We start from the raw sequence: 10889 nt of genomic DNA, 5'->3' as shown, positions 1-10889 counted from the left end.
CATTGGTACCAAGACCAAATAATAGATCAGTAGTTGGTACAAAACAGGTGTTCAGAAACAAGACTGGCAGTGAGGGTATTATTATAATAAATAAAGCAAGGCTAGTTGCAAAGGGTTATTCATAGCAAGAAGGCATTGATTATGATGAGACTTTTGCTCCAGTTGCAAGGCTTGAGGCAATCAGAATTTTTCTAGCCAATGCTGCTAATATGAAATTCAAGGTGTTCCAAATGGATATGAAGAGAGCATTTCTGAATGGTGAACTTGATGAGGAAGTTTATGTTGAAAAACCTTTAAGGTTCATTGATCCAAAATATCCAAATCATGTCTTCAAACTGGATAAGGCACTCTATGGACTAAAGCAAGCTACAAGAGCCTGGTATGAAACACTTTCTCAATTCTAATTAGAAAGTGGTTTCAAAAGTGGTACAATTGATAAAACTCTATTTTATAAGTACCATGGGAAGGACTTATTGTTAGTACAAATATATGTTGATGATATCATTTTTGGCTATACTAATGACAAACTCTGTGAGAGGTTTGTTAAGCTGATGCAGTTGTTAGGTCACACAACACTGTAGAAGGGGGTTGAATACAGTGTTATTACAATCAAATCAATCTTGAACACAAGTAACAGTAAACATATATATTCAATATAATAAACTCTGTTATAATGGAACTGTTCTCTCTCAATGATGAACAAATATCACTAAGAGCTGCTAGGTTATAATGAATAATGTATCTCGATAATTGTGACGGCCTCAACCCCGGGGTCAAGAGTTGACGTCACCAACAACAACAACAACAATAAACATAATATAATCCAAATCACTAATTTTACATAACCACAACCCATTTACCAAGACCTTTTCCAGGTTTAAGTATGATTTAGGTTACAACTATTACAAAACCGACTTACAACAAACCATCCTGACGTAACTAACTTAATACAACAACTCAATAGACCATCTTTGGTCAAACACAACTACCTCAGAGGAGCCTGACGTGAAAGAAACTGGAACTCTGCCCTGACTATCACGGAAGAATCCTCTAGGCATCTGCAATACATATATAAAACATTCTGCAAGGGTGAGCAATCAATTGCTCAGCAGTACCACTATATGAATAACAAGTAAAAATGATTTAAAGTAAAGCAGTATAGGAACATAATTCATAACTCGTTAGAAAACAAGTAAAACATATATAAACTGGATATCAAAACTAGCATTCTCTGCAAAACAATAACATCTGTAGTGTGTTGTGTCAAAATACCAGAGTCCAATTTTAGCATGCTGTTTCCAAAACAATTGTCCATTGCTGGACCCATAAATCATCTGTCCCGTTACGGGGACCATAACCATTTGTTCCGTTACGGGAACCATTAAACCAAAGTCAGATATAAAAGTGGATGAATTCTAGGGACAGCTGATCAGTCTATCCCACCACAATTTGTTCCGGAACTCAGAGACTAGCTAGGTCTCTATTATATTGGACTAAGCGGCCTACCAGTGCGCGCATCCGACTTAGCCTCTTACGCAACCATGCTGGGACGTTACCTAATAACAGGCCTCTTACGCCACTGACCATCCAATATCTGATTCATTTTTATCCAGTTTCCAAAATCAATTACACCTATCTCTTTTTAAACAATTACAGCACACATTCAAAAATCCTTTTCAATTTAATCACAATCTAGAGATAGGTATTTTCAGAAGTTACTTTTTCCCCAAAACATCCGGTAATAAAACATAATTAAATACGGGAAATACGTAACTTAAAATGTTCTGTTCTAGTACACAATTTAAATCAACACTATTCATATATACTGAACTGTAAAAGATTAGTTCAGGGGTACTTGCCTTGCAGAGCTTTACAACTATTACTAATTGACTCTGAGCCAACTCGGACGCTAAGACTTTATCATCTAACCATTAGATCACCTTGGATTCGACTTCAATACTCAGGTTCTTCGGTTAAAACCCTACTGAGCTCGTCGACAGTCCATTAGATTATCCTTCGACTTCAATTATTGAGTCCTTTGACTAGAACCTACAGAGTCGAAATACCCTACGTTAGACGACCAGGTATGCTTGACATATCCTCAATAACACATCTACCCTTCAATATCAAATCTCGATCCGTAATTATATACATTATTACAATACACGCATCAATTTAGGGTTTACGTTCTCGAAAATCGGTTCGGTGTTCGTTTCCAGAAAATACGTATACTAGTTATTTTACAAAATTAGGGTTATTGGTTTTGGCAAAAAAATTTACCACTACATACAATCAGGTTCCACACAAAATATATGTATATACTTATTTATACTCGCTCGACGTTCCGATAATTACAGGGTGTGTCCCGCATTTTTGAATTTAATATCCAAAAATTCGGGCATCACCTCCTCTGTTTATCGGCCTACCCGTCGAACAACTCGACGTCAATCACAACAATCAACCAATCACCCGACAATCAAACCAACTTCACAATCCAATAATCACGACACGTATTACTTAACTACCACTTTTCATTTCAAAAATTACAAAATAAATTTATAGATTGTTATTTGGATCAAGAATCATCATTGCCAATTATTCGTCAGCTCAACGAGTTCATTGCTGACGACGGCATAATTTCGACGGTACCCTTTCGGGTTTCCTATCGAAATTTCACTAAAATTTTAAATCCAGATAATTAAATCACTCGCACAATTCGTTAAATCACAGAAATCATTTGAATCATATATGAATATAACAATAATTAATTCAAACCAAAACCGAGTACTAAATCAAAACAGCACAGCAAAGATACGGGGACAATAGACTTGTCGAACCACAGGTGCACATACACGCACCACGTGTACACACCCCTGAAGCCACCACCATCTCGCTGGAATCTGGCGAGAGGCGGAAACAACCCGCAGCAACCACACACACAGAAACACACACACACACACAAGACTGTATATACACACACGTATTCATACACGCCGGAAAACAGAACAGGGATGGCGGCACCGGAGAACAACGCGGCGATGCTTACTGGAGAGAAAAGAAATGGTGACGACTTACTGGGGAAAGCCCAGGGGCGAAGGAATCGGGGAATAAATAGGGGAAACAGAGGAATATAAGGGAGAGATCGAGAGATAATGCGAGATTGAAGAGAGAGATCAGAGATACTGAATAGGGATGAAGAAGGTGGTGGTTGTACCGCGCGTGTGTTTTTATTTTTATTTCTAGAAATTTTCAGTTGCTGCCACGTGTCTGATAATATGGTGAAAAGCTTACACATATCAAATAAATAAACACGAGTCCCGTATTTCGACTGCAAACCTGCATTTCGCAAATTTAACAAACTAAAATGCGAGTGAAACTAAATCGTAAAATTTTCAAAATACTTTTAAAATTCTCAGAGTATTTAAAAACTAATAACATATAATTTCCATAATTTTAAAAACATTTTTGAATCGCGCATCAGACCCGCATTTAACGATTTAACGAACAAACGAGCGGTGAATTTAATCCCAAAAATAATTATTGTAATTATAAAATTATAACAATAATTTTAAATATATTCCAGATATTTATGCAAATAAAATTATATTAAATTCACTTTTAAAAGTGAAACAAAATCATACAACCCAGTAACTAACCACACACTTCAATCCTACACACTAGTAATCACATATACACAATAACAAAATAAAAAACCCGTTGACAGAACCCATATACATATTTTATTTAATTAATTATTCAAGAAGTACACATTTAAATAATAAAATATACGAGTCGTTATATCTTTCCCCCTTAAAAAGATTCTTCCTCAGAATCTGATCTTACTAAACAAGTGAGGATATTTGTCATGCATATCTAACTCTAACTTCCAGGTAGAATCTTTTATTCGGGGATTTGTTTTCAAAGCATACTCACTATGGATATAAACTCATTTCTACGGACTCACTCTTAGCGATCTAGGACTTGGATAGATCATTCCACGAAGAATAAATTTGGATGAGAGCCCATTGGCTCCTAATCAACGACTTAGTTCAAATCAAATACATATCATTTTGATATTGACACATGGGACACATCATATATACACTTCCACTGCGGCGATAACATCAACTCATACACAATTTTACCTATATTTCTTTATACCTCGAACGGTTCAATACATTTAGGATTCTACTTGTCCCTTCTATTCAAACTTAACCAATCTCTTTCAAGATGAAACTACCATAATCCTAATTTTATATATTGATATTCTTTCGATGCAAATACGCTTTATTTCTTGGTCTCTCCCGAGCTGTTTCAACAGTTTTCTGAATCAACACTACTACACTCTTGATGTACTGAATCAGCTCAGGACTTAACAATATCTCTACCCCACTTTCTCTCAATTGAGTGAGGACCCACGCTTATGTCCATACAAGGCTTCGCAAAGTAGCATTCTCTTACTAACATGATAACTATTAGCATAGAAAACTCAATTCATGGTAGGTGATTACCTCAGTTTCCTTTTTAAACCCAACATATATATATATATATACTCTCCACATATCTTATATTACCCGAATCATCTTCTCACTTTGACCCTTCATCTAAAGATGATAGGCAGTTGTCATTTTCAACTTAGTTTCTAAACATTTGAACACCTCTCATTCATTTTCATCCGTTAAGGCTGAAAAGTAATCCCATATATTCACTTCTTATCACCTTCAGGTATTTGAACTCCAACTTTCACTCCATGATATTACTCACATTCAATCCTTCTTTTTTACTTAAGACATCTGTCCCTAAATAGACCTTACTTGGTTGGTAGTTACTCAAACAACCATGGCTCATCATCAATTTTGATAAGATTTTCATACCTTTGAAGCTCAATATACAATTGCTACTTTTCAACCCTTCACAGACATTTCTTTAGGTGTTCAACTTGGCATTTCTTAGTTCTTGAATGGGCGAGGATGTTATCAATAAATACAATTACACCACCCCAAATACTCCTTATACACCATGTTCCTTAATTCCTTATAGACAACTGATACACTTGTTTCTCCACATATTTTCACCAGAACTTGCAATGCTCATAACTCATTCTAATCACAATCTTTGATATGTCTTCAGACTGGATCTTTAGTCAATCTTCGAGAAACAACACACTCCTTGAATTAAGTCACTTAAGTAATCAATTCTTAATAGGGTTACTTATTCTTCTTCATCATTTTGTTAAATTCCCGATAATCAGTACACAACCTCACAATTTCATCCCTCTTCTCCAACAACATCACTGGTATGTTCATTTACCTCCTTCCAATAACTTTTACAATTATCGAACTAATTATTTCGTTCCAATGGCCTCCAGAACTCCAGGGCATCTATTTATTATTCAAACTTTCCCCAACCTAAGTATTTTCTCCTTCATATCTTAGCACATAGTGGATCCACCTTATCTCCTTAGCTTATTACTCATTTGCTCGCATGATTGGAAGAACTTCTTATATTGCTTCCGAACCTAGAAACGCACCTTACTATTGGTTTCTTCTGGTAATCAATCATTTCTCTAGTTCTTTATGAGGGTCTTGAGCAGCTGATATTTTACTCCTATTATAAGCCTTAGCCTTGGCTGTACTGGACGTCAAACCTTTTGATGCACTACCTCACATGCTTTCTCGGGAAGCACTTCTATAGTTCTTGGCAACATGCTCCACCTTGCCACAGTTATAACAGGTGACTCTTGGATTTTCCACCTTACATTATGACGCGTTGTGTCCTTTCTGTCCACACCTGAAACATTCAGTATTTACCTTACACCTTCCATCATGCCTCTTACCCCATTGCTTACACTTCGATATAGGCAACTTAACCGACTTGGCTCGATAGGGCTGACTGGGGTGTTACTAATCCTATTTAAAGAAATACTTTTTCCTCTAAATTCTTTATTCTCACTACTTCCAACCTTTTTCTGAGACTTCTCGCTAGATCCCTTTTAACCCGATGCTTCTTCCATATCATCTATCTTTCACTTCTTATTTTCTGTTTCTCTAGCGGCTAACTTTTGATCAAATTCAATTACTAAGGCGGCTTGAACTACAGAAGGATACGTCTTAAGTTGTAATACCACCACTCCACTACGAATTCCAGGCTTCAATCCTTGTTGAAACCTCCTTACCTTTTGAGCTTCAGAGCATACATAATCTGGTACAACCCTAGCCAACTCTGTAAACTTAGCCTCATACTCAGCTACGCTTCTATCACCTTGCTTTAATTCTAGAAACTCAATCTCCATTTGACTCCGCACACAACCTGGGAAATACTTTTCTAAATACAACTCAGTAACCCTAGCCCATGAAACAGGGCCTTCTCCTGCTAACGCTCTGGTTGACTCCCACTAGTAATTCACATCATTCTTTAAGAAGTAGCTTACATAATCAGTCTTAAGATTATCACTTACTTGGAAAAGATTGAAAGCTTTGTCCATCTATTTTAACCATGCTCCAGCAGCTACTGGACTAGGTTCACCTTTAAACTCAGGAGGTTTAACACTCTGAAAGGATTTGAAACTAACACTTTGGTTCACTCCTTGTTGTTGCTGCTGCAACAGTAGTTGCTGCTGCAACAGTAGTTGCTGCTGCAACAGTAGTTGCTGCTGCTGAACCTGTTGGATTAACTGCAACTGTTGTTGCTGCTGCTGGCACAATATGTCTAGAATTTTATTTATAGTTGGACCCTCCACAAAACTACTACTATTTTCTTCGGACTGGGTAGCTTTCTTGGGTGGCATTTTCCTGGAATATATAAATGAGTTTATTCAAAACATAACAAAATGTTTGATAAAAGATATCACCGTTTAAACGGTACACCTGTATCAGGAAGTGCTGCCCAATAAAAATACCCATGTCCTTATAATATCAGGTCCATTTAAAAAAAAAATCTAGATTAACGGTGCTAGCAATCATAGCAATAATGAAAGTAGCAAAATTAACAACAGTTCAGGAAGACTAAAATACAAGGAAACTGATCATCGTCGCACGGCTCCTCAATACCTCAGCAACTAACCAACTTCCCATCACTACCCAAGTATAACAACTGAATCGATCTGATATACAATAAAAGTTGGATGGCTATATCCGCCACACACTATGCAGAACACACAGGTAAATCAAGTTAAACTTAAGGAACACTGGCTCTACTAAGCACCGTAGTCCATATTTTCACCAACCATCTCTCTAAGGATGATTTTTGGTCACTTACACATAATCCACCAACCACTAAATTGCTTTTCCCAAGGCTAGAACTCCACCAATAGATTTTGAACCTTCGCGGTTAACCTTATTCTTAAATAACGCCCTGATATAGGACTTTCGTTCTTCCTGAAAGTCACTCTTACAAGCTTTCAATAACGAAAACCATCTAATCACGGAAATTCATTATCATAAAATATCAAATGAAATTTCAAACTCAAGGGACTCGAATAAGAAGGAATAGTGGAGAAAATGTAGGTATGATTGAGAGCAAACATACAAGTACATAAGATGGTCGGTCTTAGTACCGCATAATTCACAACACATAACTCGGTGGCGTCCCACCAGACCCTTTTGTCACATAAACAAACGGTCAACTCATATGCATTGTTTGCCTCAATCAACTGATAGAATTTCTGAGAAAAGAAACAATGTTTAAATAGAGATTTACAAATAAGGAGGGAGAAAATCTGATTTATAATTGAACCGACATAACCCTAAATGGCTTACTCCGAGTTCTCAACTTTTTCACAGGATAAGTAAACAACTTATAGGATAAGAAACAATAACTCTGGAAATAAAATACGTTTCAAGAAAGAAGTATAAGGGTTCAAAGATACAACCTCCTGTTCTGAGCCACATTCACTATGAAACTTGGCCGTCCTAGCAGTCACTAACTTTTATCATACTTGTAATAACCCCAATTTTTGGAATTTTTTTGAAACCCTTATGAATAGTGATTTTGCTGATTATGCTGAATAAGAAAACTTTTCATACCACACTATGTAGGGGTTCTTTTATGATCTTCTGAGATATTATTAGTACTCTATGTGGTATATAAGTGTATGTAAAGATCGTCAGAATCCAAATCCGAACACTTTGATTTTTCCCAAAAATTAACCAGATACCGAAAGAATTGAGAATAAGGTAGCATGATTAAAGGGATTTAAATTCAAGGATTATAAGAGAGGATCATAAAAGGAATATAATGTATTGAGAAAGGTTTAGGGGAACCCAAGTAATAAGATCCCGGGTATGATCCCTCAAACGATAAACGAGAACGAAAGTTAAACGAACCGTATAACAGATCAGCGGTCATTAGCCAAGTGATTAGGAGTTAATCAAAGGGTTAGTGGGGAGTGATGTCATCTCACCAATAAGAAGAGGACAAGTGTGGGAGGATGACATAGCATGATGATCTAAGCATGACCAAAAGAGAAGTGTGTTGTTGGTTGATTGTGAACCACACAAAATTTACCATGGTAATAATCCAATTAACAAAACAACATCAACCAAGCCAAGCAAATCATAAACACAAACTTGACTTTTCATTTCCAAGCAAGAGATCTCGGCTTTTTCATAGTTTCAAGGAAGAAATTTCCAAAAATCAAGATTCTAGCTTTGTTAAATTGCAAGGTAATTATCCAAGGTTCCTTATGATTAGATAAGCATATCCTAGGAGTTTAAGCTTCTATTTCTTCATGAATCTCTTCCAATAAATCAAGGAAGAAGATGATGAATAGTGTTTTCAAGATTACTAACTTTATTTTATTTGATTTCCTTTAAGATCTTAGCATTCCTAAGCTATCTTAAGGCTTCTTAAGGCTTCCTAGCTACTCTAATCACTCCAAGGAAGGTATAACCCCTCCAAACCCTAACTTTACTTTGATTATTAAGTTTGGTTTTGTTTGTTATGGTTCATGAGAGGCATGGGTGTTGTGTATTTAGAGATTGGTTGCTTTTGTGATGTTTTTGGAATGGTAAATCTTGGTAATTTGTTAATGAACTCAAGTATAGCTTTAGTTCATGTTTACGGGTAGTATAAATTGGAAAATTTTGAGGTGTTGGGACTGTTGTAATGAAGTATGGACGGAGTTTGGTTGTATTGGTGGTTATGGGTTGATTTGTGGTTGATTGTAGATTGATTTGGAGTTGTACAAAATTGGTAATCGCGTAAACTTAGCCGTCGTAATGCCCGATTTTCCTTAGACTGTTTTTGTTCTTAACATCAGGACCCGTGAACCCACTGTTAGGTTTTGAAAATTGCCATCATTAGATAGTTCATATTTCAAGCTTCGTTTTGATATGTGGTTTGCTTGAATCCGATGTACGGTTTAGGAGAAACGACCATTTTAAGTAACGACGTTTCGTGAACGAACCATTACCCCTCGCCTTACTTTGAAACCTTGGTTAAGGACCTTAAATGACTAATTAGAGTATGAAACAATTATGTAAAGTGGACTAGGCAGTTGGTAGGGTATTCGCGAAAGCGTCGCCTTAAAATTCGTAACGGTTAATTTATTAAAAATGTTGGAGCCGAGGGTACTCGAATGACTTATGTGATTTGTTAAGCGTAGAAATGACCATAAGCAAACGTTAGGGTTCAATTGGTTAAAATCTAGTTTCTTAAGTGACCGTGGTTTAATTCCAGCTTATGTTGTTGTTCATAGGTTACCGGACCCACTCTAAGCTTAAGTCTACCCCGGAGCGCTCAGGCAAGTTTTCTACCCGTTATACTGTTGTTGTGATGTAAATATATGTATATGCATTATCTTGTGATAAGTGCATGATTGTTATTAGCAAATTTTGTGATATATTGGAGCATGCTGATATGGTATATATGCATGTCTGTTTTGTAATCTTGATATCTAATTGTTGATTCAAATGCTTATAAGTTGCATAATACCTATGCTAGAGATAAGCAGTAGTTGCGTATACCCTTAGTATAGGGGACCCAAAGGTGAACATTTTCTAAACCGGGAGTCGATGTTCCCGAGTATACTATATATATATTTATTTATATATATAGATATAGTTTTCAAAACTATTAATCGAATAAGGTTTATTCGATAACTTTATTTTATTTAATGAATATTATTTTGAATATTCATTCGAGGACTTATGACTCCGCTTCTTTTATTAATAATATTCTTTATTTTATTAAAGAATAATGTTTCGATAATCAAACTTATTTCCGATTATTCGAATAAAGATCATACTTTCGTATAAGTATATCTTTGGTTATTTATTATTCATTTCAAGTATAAGTTTTAAAACTTCTACTTCGATTATTTTTATAAGGATTATCCTTGTGGGAATATTATTTAAATAATAATATTCAGATATTTTCTAATATATCGGGACATATTTATTTTATTAAATCAGCATTACTCCAAACATTCTTAAAAATGTTTTCGAGTCTTAAAAATAATTTTAAAAGTTAGAGCGGATCCCAAAACTCGTTTTCAAATTTAAGATCTTCCTTTCGAAGGGAATTTAAATACTCGCTCTAAAATCTGAGGGATTCGGCTCCGTGATGTATTCTTATATTCGCAACCAGATTGCTGTTTTGATAAAAGAATTTTTGATTACTTACCCAACACCCGGGAAGTAAAATTCTTGGAATAAGTTAATCCATTAACAGGCATCGCCTGGGAAATATCGATGAGTTCTTCTTTCCAACTAGATGTGACTTCGTGGTGGAGTCGTATCAACAAGTTCCTACTTGGGGAAAGGGGAGACGAGATTTACGTTTCAGAGTCATGGATTTCATATGAACTAGGAGTGCTGTAAGTGGTCGAGTGGCGCCGGCCCAGCCTTATTTATTGGCCCAAATGGCCCGGAAGTTCCGCTAAGACGATC

Source organism: Apium graveolens, chromosome 6, assembly GCF_009905375.1.
Source record: "Apium graveolens cultivar Ventura chromosome 6, ASM990537v1, whole genome shotgun sequence".
NCBI classification, from domain to species: Eukaryota; Viridiplantae; Streptophyta; class Magnoliopsida; order Apiales; family Apiaceae; genus Apium; species Apium graveolens.
This window is presented reverse-complemented; position numbering follows the sequence as displayed.